Source organism: Balaenoptera musculus, chromosome 6, assembly GCF_009873245.2.
Source record: "Balaenoptera musculus isolate JJ_BM4_2016_0621 chromosome 6, mBalMus1.pri.v3, whole genome shotgun sequence".
Lineage (NCBI taxonomy): Eukaryota > Metazoa > Chordata > Mammalia > Artiodactyla > Balaenopteridae > Balaenoptera > Balaenoptera musculus.
In genome coordinates, this window is record NC_045790.1 from 47,757,991 (window position 1) to 47,775,133 (window position 17,143).

The 17,143-nt window shown below is 38.9% G+C and overlaps 1 protein-coding gene and 1 pseudogene across 4 annotated transcripts in view; one reads left to right on the forward strand and one right to left on the reverse strand.

Moving 5' to 3' along the window:
• Window positions 1-17,143, reverse strand: part of DENND4C (DENN domain containing 4C) — a 131,296-nt gene that overhangs the window by 102,771 nt on the left and 11,382 nt on the right. The window lies entirely within an intron of this gene.
• On the forward strand, window positions 3,479-3,950 carry LOC118896360 (annotated as a pseudogene).

A 17,143-nucleotide genomic window follows, 5' to 3' on the forward strand; every position in this document is an offset into this window, starting at 1 on the left:
GTTTCTCTTTTTTTTTTTTTGGCCACGCTGTATGGTTTGTGGGATCTTAGTTCCCTGACCAGGGATTGAACCCACGCGCCCTGCACTGGAAGCACGGCATTCTAACCACTGGACCACGAGGGAATTCCCCTCCCCCTAACTTATTAGCACTGGGACCTGGCCCAGCTCACCAGCCTGTGAGCACCAGTACTGGGACACCTCAGGCCACACAGCTACCCAGGCAGGTACATAGCCCTACCAACCTGCAGGCCAGCTGTCTTAAGACACCCACCCCACCCACCTCAGGACCCAGCTACATCCACCAGAGGGCTCAGGACCCAGCATCTTTAGAAGAAATGTTAAATGGACTTCTCTAAAGTGGGAAATAAAAGGCCACAACTAGAAAAATAAATATTACAAAAGGAAAAATCTCACTGATAAAGACAAACATAAAATAAAGGTAGTAAATCAACCACTTATAAAGCTAGTAAGAAGGTTAAAAGACAAATGTAGTAAAATCATCTACATCCGCAACAAGTAGTTAAGTGATACAGAAAACAATAAGATGTTAAATATGATGTCAAAAACAGGAAATGTCAGGAGGGAGTTGAAACAAAAATGCAAGACAGTTAAAATGCATTTGAAATTAAGAGATCAGCAACTTAGAATAATCATTTATATACACATACATACATACACACACACACACACATAAACACAGATTGCTACATATAAATGTCATGGTAATCAAAAACCAAAAGTCTATAATGGATATATACACAAAAAGAGAGAGAAATCCAAACATACTACTAAACATAATCATCAAATCACAAGAGAAGAAAGCAAAAGGAACAAAAAAACTACGAAAACAATGAACAACACGGCAATAAGTACACACCTATCAATAACTGCTTTAAATGTAAATGGCCTAAATGCTCCAATCAAAAGACACAGACTGCATCAGACACTCTGATGTGGAGACTAATGTCAAGTGGCTGAACGAGAATGTTGTGGAGAAGGTGAACATCAATCCCCAGGTGGACTGCTACTTGTTGAAGAACGGGTGCCACATCATCCTGCTGGCCAAGGGCCAGCTGCTCAACCTGGGCTGTGCCATGGGCCACCCAAGTTTTGTGATGAGCAACTCCTTCACCAACCAGGTGCTAGCACAGATTGAGCTGTGGACACCCCCAGACAAGTACCCTGTCGGGGTCCACTTCCTGCTCAAGAAGGTGGATGAAGCAGTGGCTAAAGCCCACCTGGGCAAGCTGAATATGAAGCTAACCAAGCTGACTGAGAAGCAGGCCCAGTACCTGGCCATGTCCTGTGACGGCCCCTTCAAGCCTTATCACTACTGCTATTGAGAACCAGGCCTGCCCTTTGCCTTCCAGCTGCTGTCATTGCCTGGGTCCCACGTCTCCTCCCCAAGAGCAAATGGCACCAACTATGAGACTGGTTTGATATTGTCCCCCATCAACTCCCTGAGGCTCATCACTCAGTCTTTAGCCTCTGCTGCATCCCTCATACTGTTCCAAGTGTGGCGGGGGGAATTGAGAAGTCCCTTCTCCAGCCCTAGTCATGATGGAGGTACATGGGAGTTACCCACAGGGAACCTTGAGCTCAGGAGTTTTGGAAATGCTCACTCAGTCAGTCCTTCCTTAGACTAGAAGGTGGCAGTGGTGGTCACAAAGCCCATGCACTTTACCATCCAGGCCCTCATGTGGCCTATGGACTTTATACCCATGTTCTTGGTTTACAGGTTCATTGGTTCCTCAGCCCATGACATACGAGAAGGAGCTATGTCAAAAGGTGTGGAGGAAATGTCGGAGTCTGTTCCTGAGAGCCTAACTTAGTGCTTAGCATTCTTTTAAACTTCAGAACAATGAGGTTGATAGTTTTAGACCCTATTAACAGAGATTGGAATACATTGTTAAGGGATAGCCAAGAAAGGAGAAGTGACAGCCAGAGGTTGAGAGGGACCAGAGAAACATAAAAGCATATTGTAACTTGATGATTCCCATCACAACTCTGGGTCAAAAAGAGATTAATTTGGTTTATAATGATTTTAATGTTAAAAGAGAATAAGAAGGTTCTTGTTCTAATAAAAATTTTGGTGCCCCCCCCCGCCAAAAAAAAAAGAGACAGAGTGGCTGAATCATATCAAGCATCTTTTCTGAACACAATGCTATGAGACTAATAATCAACTACAAGGAAAAAAACTGCAAAAAACACAAACATGTAGAGGCTAAACAATATAGTACTAAAACACCAATGGGTCACTGAAGAAATCAAAGAGGGAATCAAAGAATACCTGGAGACAAATGAAAATGAAAATACAACAATCCGAAATCTATGGTACATAGCAAAAGCAGTTCTAAGAGGGAAGTTTACAGCGATACAAGTCTACCTCAGAAAACAAGAAAAATCTAAAATAACCTAAACTTATAGCTAAAGGAACCAGGAAAAGAAGAGCAACCAAACCCAAAATTAGTATAAGGAAAGAAATCATAAAGATCAGAGCAGAAATAAAAGAGAGACTTAAAAAAAAAAAAAGCAATAGAAAAGATCAGTGAAACTAAGCTGATGCTTTGAAAAGATAACCAAAATTGATAAACATTTAGCTAGACATATCATGAGAAAAAAAGAGGGCCCAAACAAATAACATCAAAAATGAAAGAGGGGCTTCCCTGGTGGCAGAGTGGTTGAGAATCTGCCTGCCAATGCAGGGGACACGGGTTCAAACCCTGGTCTGGGAAGATCCCACATGCCGCGGAGCGACCAAGCCCGTGAGCCACAATTGCTGAGCCTGCGCATCTGGAGCCTGTGCTCCGCAACGAGAGGCCACGATAGTGAGAGGCCCGCGCACCGCGATGAAGAGTGGCCCTCACTTGCCGCAACTAGAGAAAGCCCTCTCACAGAAACAAAGACCCAACACAGCCATAAATAAATAAAGAAAATTAAAAAAAAAAAGAACTGCAATAGATATCACAAAGCAGCAAAACATACATACTTAATGCATTTCAGTCTCTCATTCAGAGTCCGTTTAATGACAGTTTATTTTTAAAATTCTGTTAAGTTTATTTGACTACTAAATACACAGTGGAAGTAATAACAAATTAAAAGGAAGAGAGGTAAACACGCTATCAGATCAAAAAATGAATCCGAGAAGAATCGAGGGAAATATTTTATGAAACAGAAGATGTCCTAAAGGCATACGTTAACTAGATCCTTAACTGCAAGAGCCCTACACACCTCAAATATACCTAATGGGTATCACTGCTTTACAAATGCTCTATAGCATGTATAATCATGTCATCTACTTATAATGGAACAGTTAACTTACTGATGAATTCTTTTCTCACCTTTATCTACATACTAAATACTAAAATCATATATACTAAAATCCTATATAATCCTAAAAAAAAAATCTAACCTCTATTTTGTTTCATTAGCCAATTTCCAAGCTAGTACCACCCACAGCTAATTATAACAGTTCTATATGTTTTTTGATGTGGTAGATAAACTCCCTCTTCACCCTTTTAAAAACTTTCCAGGCTTGACTGGCATCTTTGATGAGGGTCACATTGAGCTTCCAGCGGCTTCAGGGGTGTCTTTAGGAGTCAGCACTACGGCAGAGGACATCAACTCCAAAATCAAGAACTATCAGCCTGCTCCTTTTGACAGCCACTTGCCCAACCAGAGCCAGACCAGGAACTGCTGGCAGAACTACCTAGGCTTCCACCACTGTGAGAAGGCAATGTCTGCTAAAAGAGGTGATGTCTCCATGTGTGAATGATACTGGTGTGTGTACAAGTCTCTCTGCCCCATAGCCTGGGTGTCAACCTGGGATGACCACTGGGCAGAAGGCATGTTTCCAGGGAAGATCTGAACTGGCTCCACCTCTCCTCTTCTGTCCTCCATCCTTCTGCTCAGGGTGGTGAAGGGGGACCTGGGTACGTGGTGATCCCCACCCTGGGATCCTGAATCATGGCTTAACTAATAATACTCACTGGAAGAGTGGAAAAAAAAAAAACAACTTTCCAAGCTTACTCATCCCAGCTTATCAAGTTTCAGGAGGAAAAAAGTTGTGATCTTTGTTAGGAACAATTCTAAAACCCAGATTATTTAAGGAGAACAGCCAACTTTACAATATTAAGTTCTCCAGTCAAGTGCATATGGTATGGCTCTCCATTTTATTTAGGTCATTTTTTTTTTTTAAGCCTTTAACTAAAGTCTCATGATTTTCTTCACCCAGATCTTCTACATTGTTTGTTAGAATTATTCATAAGTATTTTACAGTTTTGTGGCTAACGGGAAGGAGCTCTTACGTTTGCCAAACAATCATTACTGGTACATTAATAACCTATGACTGAGTCTCAGACCTTGTTCTAAATGCGAGGAATTAAAGCAATGAAAATACCAAATGTCATGTCTTTATGAAGCTTACATTATAGTTGGGAAATAATCAGTAGATAACTATAGACTTATAAATAAATAATTTCAGAAAGCATACATGCTATGAATAAAAATAAAGCAAGATATAGGGAAAGAAAGTGATAACGGAAGTGCTTATTTTTATAGTGCAGTCAAGAAAGATCTCTTTGAAGAAGTAAGGAGGTAAAATCTGAGCAGGGGTTGAAGTGATAGGAAAGAGTAAATCATATGACAATAGAAAACATTCCAAGCAGGAAGAAAATAAAAAATAAAAGCCTAAGGGCAAGTAAATACCTTGATCTTTGAGGAACAACAAGAAAGCCATGGCTCTGGAGCTTAGGGGACTATTGAAAGATGAGGTCAGTGAAGGGGGAAATTATACAGGACCTTTTAGGCTAGGTACGGTCTTTAGATTTTATTCTCAACATGCTGGGAAGCAACTAGCAGCCTCCAGATGACAGTGCTGTGTCTTTAAAAAAAATCACAGTAGTTGCTGTACACAGAGTAGAGGGAGAAAAGAGCAGAAGCAGGGAGTGCAGTTAGAAGGTAACTGCAGCAGTCCAGAAGAGAGATAATAATGGCTTATATTAAGGCAAAGGAGTGGGAGTGACAAGAAATGGCAAGATTTGAGATATAGTTTAAAGGTAAAACTGCTACTGATGGATTGGAGGTATGAGGGAAAAGAGAAACTAAGAATGACGTCCAGTTTGTGGCCTAACCAAGAGGATGAATGGTGGTGCCATATATTGAGATGGTAAAGTCTGAGGAAAGAGTAAGTTTGAGTAAATAAACCCAACATTCTGTACCGGACAAGTTAAGTCTGAGATGCCTACTAAAACATTCAAGCAGAGAAGGCACTCCAATACAGTGTGGAGTTTGATAAAGATATCAAGGCTGGAGTCAATAGTGAATTAATGATACTTATAACCACAAAATTAAATAAGATACCCTAAAAAGTGACAAACACTGACACAGAAAAGGTATAAGGCCTAAGCCTAGGGCACTCCAACTTTTGAGGCAAGGGAAGAGAAGCTAGAAAGCAAGACTGAGAAGGAACTGTCATAAATCAGACGAGATTCAGGATGATATGGCATCCAGAAAACCAAGTAAGGTTTTCCCAAAACTAGGGACTGATCAATCGTGTCAAATGCTGATGAGAGGTAGAGAACTTTAAGACTGAGAACACTGACTAGAATGGGCTTAGTTGGTGAAGGTGGAGAAGAGCCAGCCTGGAGCAAGTTGGAGAGAAAATGCAAAGTAAGAAAATAGAGACAGTAAGTATGAGCAAGTCTTTGCAACAAATTTTTCTGTACATGAGAAAGAAAGGTGTGTGTGTGTGTGAGAGAGACAGACAGACAGACAGAGAAAGACAGTTTGAGATGTTACAGCATGTTCTTATGCTTGCAAATATGATTCAGCAGTAAAGAAAGATGATGCAGGGCAGAGAAAGGATAACACCAGAGGCAAAATCCTTCAACAGACAAGAGAATGCAGCACAGATGGAGGACTTGGCATATATAGAGAGACAAAGAGAGAGAAAAGAGTGAGGAAAGAAAAGAGATTAAGTAGTCTTCTTAGTAATGAAAGTGGAAGAGCAAAATGACTAGGTAATGCTGAGGGCACAAGGGATATTCGTGGCCATAAATTTAAAGTGAGATCAGTCAGTACTGTTGTTTGTTTTCTCCAATCACACTCGGCTGCTCAGGTTCAAGGGAACACAGAGTTTGCAAAGAATTGTGTTTTATCATGGCTGAAGTTTTGCCCTAATTACAGTGAAGGAAGAAACAAGAGAGATGATAACCTGACCCCACAAAATAGCACAGAACATTAGCAGGCATTAACATTTTTATTCAATGAATCAATGTAATTGGGTAAGGAAAGAAGTTACTGTATGAGGTGCATGATGGACAGTGAAAGAGTGGTGTGACTAATGGCCTGGTGGTCTAGATAGAATCCAAGAAGTGTCAAAATATGGTATCAAAGTATGTGAGCTGGCAGAAAAAGAGATGGAAGTCAGAATTAGATACTTAAACTACTTTAAGTTATAGATCATGATGATAAAGTCTAGGGTAATGGTTCTCTATTCTAACTACACATTGGAATCTAACAGAATACTTTTTCTTAAATCAGACCAAGAAAATAAGAATTTCTGAGGGTGGCACACTCCCATCAAAAATTTTTAAGCTGCCCAGTTAATTGTAATATACAGTCAAAATTGAGAACCAATAGTCTTGGGTGTGATCATAGAAATGGGTAGTTGAGGCAAGTTAGAAAAGAAACCTGCAATCTGCAGATTCAATAACTAATGAAGTCTTCTTCTATTATTCCCAATATAAATAAAAGCATGAGCTATGTTCTAAATTTTTTACATGCATTAACTCATTTCATACTCCTAACAACCCAACAAGGTGTAACTAGTATTATCCCCTTTTTAATGATGAAGAATGGAAGAGAATGAAAGTATACAAAATTAAAAGTCCTACGTAATACATGAAGTAGTATAACACTATGTGTAGATAAACTGTTGAAAGTTAAAGATGCATATAATAAACCCTAAGGCAACTACTTAAAAAAAAAGATGTATAGTTAATAAACCAATGTGGAGATAAATGGAATACTAAAATACACTCAATCCAAAAAGGAACAAAAAACAGGACATTAAAAACAGAGAGAGAAACCTTAAGAAAACAGGAGCTGAACTCCCTCTTGTGAGAACACCAGAATCACAACTAGCTGCTGTACAATCATCGACAGGAAGACACTGGAACTCACCAAAAAAGATACCCCACATCCAAAGCCAAAAGAGAAGCCACAATGAGACGGTAGGAGGAGCACAATCACAGCAAAATCAAATCCCATAACTGATGGGTGGGTGACTCACAGACTGGAGAACATATACCACAGAAGTCCACCCACTGGAGTGAAGGTTCTGAGTCCTATGTCAGGCTTCCCAACCTGGGGGTCTGGCAACGGGAGGAGGAATTCCTAGAGAATCAGACTTTGAAGGCTAGTGGGATTTGATTGCAGGACTTTGACAGGACGGGGGGAAACAGAAACTCCACTCTGGGAGGGCACACACAAAGTAGTGTGTGCGTCGGGACCCAGGGGAAGGAACAGTGAAGCCAGGGGAGACTGAACCAGACCTACCTGCTAGCGTTAGAGGGTCTCCTGCAGAGGCGGGGGGTGGCTGTGGCTCACCATGGGGACAAGGACACTGGCAGCAAAAGTTATGGGAAGTACTCCTTGGCGTGAGCCCTCCCAGAGTCCACCATTAGCGCCACCAAAAAGCCCAGGTAGGCTCCAGTGTTGGGTTGCCTCAGGCCAAACAACCAACAGGGAGGGAACCCAGCCCCACCCATCAGCAGTCAAGCGGATTAAAGTTTTACTGAGCTCTGCCCACCAGAGCAACACCCAGTTCTACCCACCACCAGTCTCTCCCATCAGGAAACCTGCACAAGCCTCTTAGATAGCCTCATCCACCAGAGGGCAGACAGCAGAAGCAAGGAGAACTACAATCCTGCAGCCCATGGAACAAAAACCACATTCACAGAAAGACAGACAAGATGAAAAGACAGAGGGCTATGTACCAGATGAAGGAACAAGATAAAACCCCAGAAAAACAACTAAATGAAGTGGAGATAGGCAACCTTCCAGAAAAAGAATTCAGAATAATGATAGTGAAGATAATCCAAGACCTCGGAAAAACAAAGGAGGCAAAGATCGAGAAGATGCAAGAAATGTTTAACAAAGACCTAGAAGAATTAAAGAACAAACAAACAGAGATGAACAATACAATAAATGAAATGAAAACTTCACTAGAAGGAATCAATAGCAGAATAACTGAGGCACAAGAACGGATAAGGGACCTGGAAGACAGAATGGTGGAATTCACTGCTGCGGAACAGAATAAAGAAAAAAAGAATGAAAAGAAATAAACACAGCCTAAGAGACCTCTGGACAACATTAAACACAACAACATTCGCATTATAGGGGTCCCAGAAGGAGAAGAGGGAGAGAAAGGACCAGAGAAAATATTTGAAGAGATTATAGTCGAAAACTTCCCTAACATGGGAAAGGAAATAGCCACCCAAGTCCAGGAAGCACAGCGAGTCCCATACAGGATAAACCCAAGGAGAAACATGCCGAGACACAAAGTAATCAAATTGGCAAAAATTAAAGACAAAGAAAAATTACTGAAAGCAGCAAGGGAAAAACAACAAATCACATACAAGGGAACTCCCATTAAGGTCAACAGCTGATTTCTCAGCAGAAACTTTACAAGCCAGAAGGGAGTGGCATGATATACTTAAAGTTATGAAAGAGAAGAACCTACAACCAAGATTACTCTACCTGGCAAGGATCTCATTCAGATTCAATGGAGAAATCAAAAGCTTTACAGACAAGCAAAGGCTAAGAGAATTCAGCACCACCAAACCAGCTCTACAACAAATGCTAAAGGAACTTCTCTAAGTGGGAAACACAAGAGAAGAAAAGGAACTACAAAAACAAACCCAAAACAATTAAGAAAATGGTCATAGGAACATACATATCGATAATTACCTTAAACGTGAATGGATTAAATGCCCCAACCAAAAGACATAGACTGGCTGAATGGATACAAAAACAAGACCCATATATATGCTGTCTACAAGAGACCCACTTTAGACCTAGGGACACATACAGACTGAAAGTGAGGGGATGGGAAAAGATATTCCATGCAAATGGAAATCAAAAGAAAGCTGGAGTAGCAATACTCATATCAGATAAAATAGACTTTAAAATAAAAAATGTTACAAGAGACAAGGACAGACACTACATAATGATCAAGGGATCAATCCAAGAAGAAGATATTACAATTATAAATATATATGCACCCATCATAGGAGCACCTCAATACATAAGGCAACTGCTAACAGCTGTAAAACAGGAAATGGACAGTAACACAGTAATACTGGGGGACTTTAACACCTCACTTACACCAATGGACACATCATCCAAAATGAAAATAAATGAGGAAACAGAAGCTTTAAATGACACAATAGACCAGATAGATTTAATTGATATTTATAGGACAATCCATCCAAAAACAGCAGATTACACTTTCTTCTCAAGTGCGCACAGAACATTCTCCAGGATAGATCACATCTTGGGTCACAAATCAAGCCTCAGTAAATTTAAGAAAATAGAAACCATATCAAGCATCTTTTCTGACCACAATGCTATGAGATTAGAAATGAATTACAGGGGAAAAAACGTAAAAAACACAAACACACGGAGGCTAAACACTACATTACTAAATAACCAAGAGACCACTGAGGAAATCAAAAAATACCTAGAGACAAATGACAATGAAAACACAACAATCCAAAACCTATGGGATGCAGCAAAAGCAATTCTAAGAGGTAAGTTTATAGCTAACAAGCCTACCTCAAGAAACAAGAAAAATCTCAAATAAATAATCTAACATTACACCTAAAGAAACCAGAGAAAGAAGAACAAACAAAACCCAAAGTTAGCAGAAGGAAAGAAATCATAAAGATCAGAGCAGAAAGAAATGAAATAGAAACAAAGAAAACAATAGCAAAGATCAATAAAACTAAAAGCTGGTTCTTTGAGAAGATAAACCGAATTGATAAACCATTAGCCAGACTCATCAAGAAAAAGAGGAAGAGGACTCAAATCAATAAAATTAGAAATGAAAAAGGAGAAGTCACAACAGACACTGCAGAAATACAAAGCATCCTAAGAGACTACTACAAGCAACTGTATGCCAGTAAAATGGACAACCTGGAAGAAATGGACAAATTCTTAGAAAGGTATAACCTTCCAAGACTGAACCAGGAAGAAATAGAAAATATGAACAGACCAGTCACAACTCATGAAATTGAAACTGTGATTAAAAATCTTCCAACAAACAAAGGTCCAGGACCAGATGGCTTCACAGGTGAATTCTATCAAACATTTAGAGAAGAATGTTATAACACCCATCCTTCTCAAACTCTCCCAAACAATTCCAGAGGAAGAAACACTCCCAAACTCATTTTATGAGTCCACCATCACCCTGATACCAAAACCAGACAAAGATACTACAAAAAAAGAAAATTACAGACCAATATCACTGATGAATATAGATGCAAAAATCCTCAACAAAATACTAGCAAACAGAATCCAGCAACACATTAAAAGGATCATACACCATGATCAAGTGGGATTTATCCCAGGGATGCAAGGATACTTCAATATATGCAAATCAATCACTGTGATACACCATATTAACAAATGGAAGAATAAAAACCATATGATCATCTCAATAGATGCAGAAGAAGCTTTTGACAAAATTCAACACCCATTTATGATAAAAACTCTCCAGAAAGTGGACAAAGAGGGAACCTACCTCAACGTAATAAAGGCCATATATGACAAACCCACAGCAAACATCATTCTCAATGGTGAAAAACTGAAAGCATTTCCTCTAAGATCAGGAACGAGACAAGGATGTCCACTCTCACCGCTATTATTCAACATAGTTTTGGAAGTCCTAGCCACGTCATTAAGAGAAGAAAAAGAAATAAAAGGAATACAAATTTGAAAAGAAAAAGTAAAACTGTCACTGTTTGCAGATGACATGATACTACACATACAGAATCCTAAGGATGCCACCAGGAAACTACTAGAGCTAATCAATGAATCTGGCGAAGTTGCAGGATACCAAATTAATGCACAGAAATCTCTTGCATTCCTATACGCTAATGATGAAATATCTGAAAGAGAAATTAAGGAAACACTCCCATTTACCACTGCAACAAAAAGAATAAAATACCTAGGAATAAACCTACCTAGGGAGACAAAAGACCTGTATGCAGAAAACTATAAGACACTGATGAAAGAAATTAAAGATGATACCAACAGATAGAGAGATATACCATGTTCTCGGATTGGAAGAATCAATATTGTGAAAATGACTATACTACCCAAAGCAATCTACAGATTCAATGCAATCCCTATCAAATTACCAATGGCATTTTTTACAGAACTAGAACAAAAAATCTTAAAGTTTGTATGGAGACACAAAAGACCCTGAATAGCCAAAGCAGTCTTGAGGGAAAAAAACGGAGCTGGAGGAATTAGACTCCCTGACTTCAGACTATACTACAAAGCTACAGTAATCAAGACAATATGGTAGTGGCACAAAAACAGAAACATAGATCAATGGAACAAGATAGAAAGCCCAGAGGTAAACCCACACACCTATGGTCAACTAATCTATGACAAAGGAGGCAAGGTTATACAATGGAGAAAAGACAGTCTCTTCAATAAGTGGTGCCGGGAAAAGTGGACAGCTACATGTAAAAGAATGAAATTAGAACACTCCCTAACACCATACAAAAAAATAAACTCAAAATGGATTAGAGACCTAAATGTAAGACCGGACACTATAAAACTCTTAGAGGAAAACATATGAAGAACACTCTTTGACATAAATCACAGCAAGATCTTTTTTGATCCACCTCCTAGAGTAATGGAAATAAAAACAAAAATAAACAAATGGGACGTAATGAAACTTCAAAGCTTCTGCACAGCAAAAGAAACCATAAACAAGACGAAAAGACAACCCTCAGAATGGGAGAAAACATTTGCAAACGAATCAACGGACAAAGGATTAATCTCCAAAATATATAAACAGCTCATGCAGCTCGATATTAAAAAAACAAACAACCCAATCCAAAAATGGGCAGAAGACCTAAACAGACATTTCTCCAAAGAAGATATACAGATGGCCAAGAAGCACATGAAAAGCTGCTCAACATCACTAATTAGAGAAATGCAAATCAAAACTACAATGAGGTATCATCTCACACCAGTTAGAATGGGCTTCATCAGAAAATCTATAAACAACAAATGCTGGAGAGGGTGTGGAGAAAAGGGAATCCTCTTGCTCTGTTGGTGGGAATGTAAACTGATACAGCCACTATGGAGAACAGTATGGACGTTCCTTAAAAAACTAAAAATAGTATTACCATATGATCCAGCAATCCCACTACTGGGCACATACCCAGAGAAAACCACAATTCAAAAAGACACATGCACCCCAATGTTCATTGCAGCACTATTTACAATAACCAGGTCATGGAAGCAACCTAAATGCCCATCGACAGACGAATGGATAAAGAAGATGTGGTACATATATACAATGGAATATTACTCAGCCATAAAAAGGAACGAAATTGGGTCATCTGTTGAGACGTGGATGGATCTAGAGACTGTCATACAGAGTGAAGTAAGTCAGAAAGAGAAAAACAAATAGCATATATTAAAGCATATATGTGGAACCTAGAAAAATGGTACAGATGAACCGGTTTTCAGAGCAGAAATTGAGACACAGATATAGAGAACAAACATATGGACACCAAGGGGGGAAAGCGGGGGGGGGGGGCCTGGGGGTGGTGGTGTGATGAATTGGGCGATTGGAATTGACATGTATACACTGATGTGTATAAAACTGATGACTAATAAGAACCTGCTGTATAAAAATAAAAAATAAAAAACCTTAAGAAAACATAGTTGTCTCAAACAGTGATACCTATCCTGCTCCCATTAGCAGAACAAAGTTCATGATGGAGTCGTACTGAACTCTCTCTTTGGTAAATGTAAGTGGTCAAGTGCCCTTTTCTTAGCTCAAATAAAGTGACTTTTCTTCAATGATAAAAAAAAAAAAAATAGAAAAATAATACACACAAACCCAACCATACCAATAATTTCACTAAATTTAAGTAGTCTAACAAGACAAATGAATATATATGTCCATAGTACTTGAAAAGATGCTCAACATTGCTCACCTCAGGGAAATACAAATCAAAACCACAATGAGATATCACCTTACATTGGTCAGAATGGCTATTATCAAAAAGATAACAAATAACAAATGTTGGAGAGGGTGTGGAGAAAAGGCAACCCTCGCGCACTGTTGGTGGGAATGTAAATTGGTGCTGCCACTGTGGAAAACACTATGGAGGTTCCTCAAAAAACTAAAATACAACTACCATCTCACCCAGCAATTCCACTGCTGGGCATATATTTGAAAAAAAAAAAAAGAAAACACAAATTCAAAAAGATACATGCACCCCAATGTTGACAGCAGCATTATTTACGATAGCCAAAATATGGAAGCGACCTAAGTGCCCATCAACAGATGAACAGATAAAGGAGACATGTGGTGTGTGTGGCGGGGGCGGGGGGTACACACACAGTGGAATACTACGCAGCCGTAAAAAAGAATGAAATTTTGCCATTTGCAGCAACGTGGATAGACCTGGAGGGCATTATGCTTAGTGAAACAAGTCAGACAGAGTAAGACAAATACTGTATGGCATTATATGTGAAATCTAAAAAATAAAATAAACTAGTGAATATAACAAAAAAGAAACAGACTCACAGAGGTAGAGAACAAACTAGTGGTTACCACTGGGGAGAGGGAAGGGGGTAGGGGCAAGATAGGGGCTGGGGATCAAAAGGTACAAGCTACTATGTATAAAATAAATAAGCTACAAGGATATACTGTATGGCATGGGGAACACGGCCTGTATTTTGTAACTATAAATGGAGTATAACTTTTAAAAATTGTGAATCACTGCACTGTACACCTGAAACTTATATTGTACATCATCTATACCTCAATTTTAAAAAATACAAATAAACCTGAAAAAAAACTGTCCATATAAAAACTTGGATACAATATTCATAGCAACACTACTCAAAATAGCCAAAATGTAGAAACAACCCAAATGTCCATCAACTCATGATGTGGAATTTCCATGCAATGGAGTATTATTCAGCCATAACAAGGAATGAAGTACTACTGATACATGCTGTGACGTGGATGAATCTAGAAAGCATTATGCTAAGTGAAAGAAGCCAGACACAAAAGTCAAACATTGTACTATTCCACAGTAAATATCCAGAATAGGCAAATCTACAGCGAAAGCAAGCAAACTAGTGGTTGTCAGGAGGGGGAAGGATGGGGGAAGGGGAATGGGGAGTGACTGATTAAAGGGAAAAAGATTTCCTTTCGGGTGATAAAAAACATTCTGGAACTAGATAGTGATGACAGTTGTGTAACATTGAGAACGTACTAAATGCCACTGAACTGTAGATTTTCAAGTTGTTAACATGGTGAATTTTATATTATGTGAGTTTTGCCACAACTTTTTTTTAAAATTTATTTATTTATTTATTTATGGCTGTGTTGGGTCTTCGTTTCTGTGTGAGGACTTTCTCTAGTTGTGGCAAGCGGGGGCCACTCTTCATCACGGTGCGCGGGCCTCTCACTATCGCGGCCTCTCTTGTTGGGGAGCACAGGCTCCAGACGCGCAGGCTCAGTAATTGTGGCTCACGGGCCCAGTTGCTCCGTGGCATGTGGGATCCTCCCAGACCAGGGCTCGAACCCGTGTACCCTGCATTGGCAGGCGGATTCTCAACCACTGCACCACCAGGGAAGCCCCACAATTTTTTTAAAAAGGAATGAAATACTGATACATACAACATGAGTGAACCTCAAAAACATTATCCTAAATGAATGAAGCCAGTCACAAAAGATCACATACTATATGATTTCATTTAAATGAAATGTCCAGAATAGGCAAATCTATAGAAACAAAAAACAGATTAGTGGTTGCCTAGGGCTGGGGTGGGAGAGAGGGGGATTGGATAGTGACTATGAATGGACGTAAGATTTCCCTCTGGCATGATGAAAATGCTCTAAATTAGATTATGCCAATGGCTGTAAAACTCTGTAAATATTCTAAGAACCACTGAATTGAACCCTTTAAGAGGGTGAATTTTATGATGTATAAATTATATCTCAATTAAGCTGATTTTAAAAAGCAAATTGTCAAGTGGTCTAACCACTCCTAAATAAAGACAGAAACTATTAGACTGGGTTATAAAAAAGAAAGACTCAATTCTAAGCCACCTACAGGAAACAAGTTTTAAATATAAAGACACAAATGCATTAAAAGTAAAAGAATGACTGACTTTTGACAAAGGAGCAAAGACAATTCAATGGAGAAAAGACAGCCTCAACAAGTAGTAGTGGGAAAATTAGATGCCCATATGCAAAAAAGAGACTGAGACCTTACACTTTCTACAAAAAATAATTCAAAATGAATCACAGACCTAAATATAAAATACAATACTATAAAACTTCTAGAAGAAAACACAGGACAAAAATCTATATGTGATCTTGGGTTTGGCGATGAATTTTTAGATACAACACCAAAAGCACAATCCACGAAAAAAAACGGACAAAGTAGACTTTACTAAAAACTTCTGCTCTGTTAAAGACACTGTTAAGAGAATGAAAAGACAAGCCACAGAATGTGATAAAATATTTGCAAAAAACATATCTGATAAAGAGCTGGTATCCAAAATACACCAAAAACACACAGAACTAAACAGTAAGAAAACAGACAACCCAATTAAGAAATGGGCAAAAGATCTGAACATATACTTCACCAAAGAATATATACATATGGCTAACATGTATATGAAAAAATGCTCAACATCATTAGTCACTAGAGCAATGCAAACTGAAATAATGAGATGGCAATACAGACTTACTAGAATGGCTAAAAAATTTCTTAAACTGACAATACCAAATGCTGATGAAGATGTGGAACAGAACCTTTCATTCACTGCTGATGGGAATGCAAAATGGAACAGCCACTTTGAAAGACAGTTTGACAGTTTCTTACAAAGCTAAACATAAGCTTACTGTATGATTCAGCAATCACACGCCTAGGTATTTACCCAACTGATTTGAAAATTTATGTCCATACAAAACCTACATACAATGTTTACAGCAGCTTTATTCATAATCACCAAAAACTGGAAGCAAAGAAAATGTCCTTCAATAGGTGAACGGATAAAACAAAAACAAAAACCTGATACATTCAATGATAAATGAGCTATCAAGCCACAAAAAGACTTGGAGGAACCTTAAATGCATATTGCAAAGTGAAAGAAGGCAGTCTGAAAAGGCTAATATGATTCCTTCTACTTGACATTCTAGAAAAGGCAAAAACTACAGAAACAGTAAAAAGAGATCAGTGGTTTCCAGGGTTTTGGGGTTTGGCAGAGATGGCTGAAGAACTGAAGTGTGGAAACTTTTACAGATATAAAACTATTCAATATGATAATGTAATGGTAGATACATGACATTACACATTTGTCAAAATTCACAACGCAGAGAGTGAGCTTTAATGTATGCAAAATTACCAAAACCATTGAGGAGGTCATGGGATCCCCTGAAGGAATGTGGAGTAGGTCGAGAGAACATAACTACTACAAATGTTTGAAAACAACCTCACTGAAGGGGTTGGGGTGGAGGGGTGGCGAGATGCTGGCCAAAGTAACTTTAGAAATGAGTAGAGTCTTTAAAACTAAAAGCAACAGGAACTGCAAATAGGCACTCTAGCTGATAAAACTGTTTCACACAGGGGTATGAGCTAACAGTTCTGATACTGCTATACATGTATACTGGAACTGAACAATTACATAAATGGATGACAGATGGTGGGAGCCGGGTTTCTCATTGTCGGAGCAGGTATTTACAGATAAGCAAGGGGAGGAGTATCCATGTAGTAATGGATTAAAGTTGGAGCTCACTATGAATTCATATTTAGTTTAATATAAATACAGATGGTGACATATAGGAAGAGTTATAGATATAGGT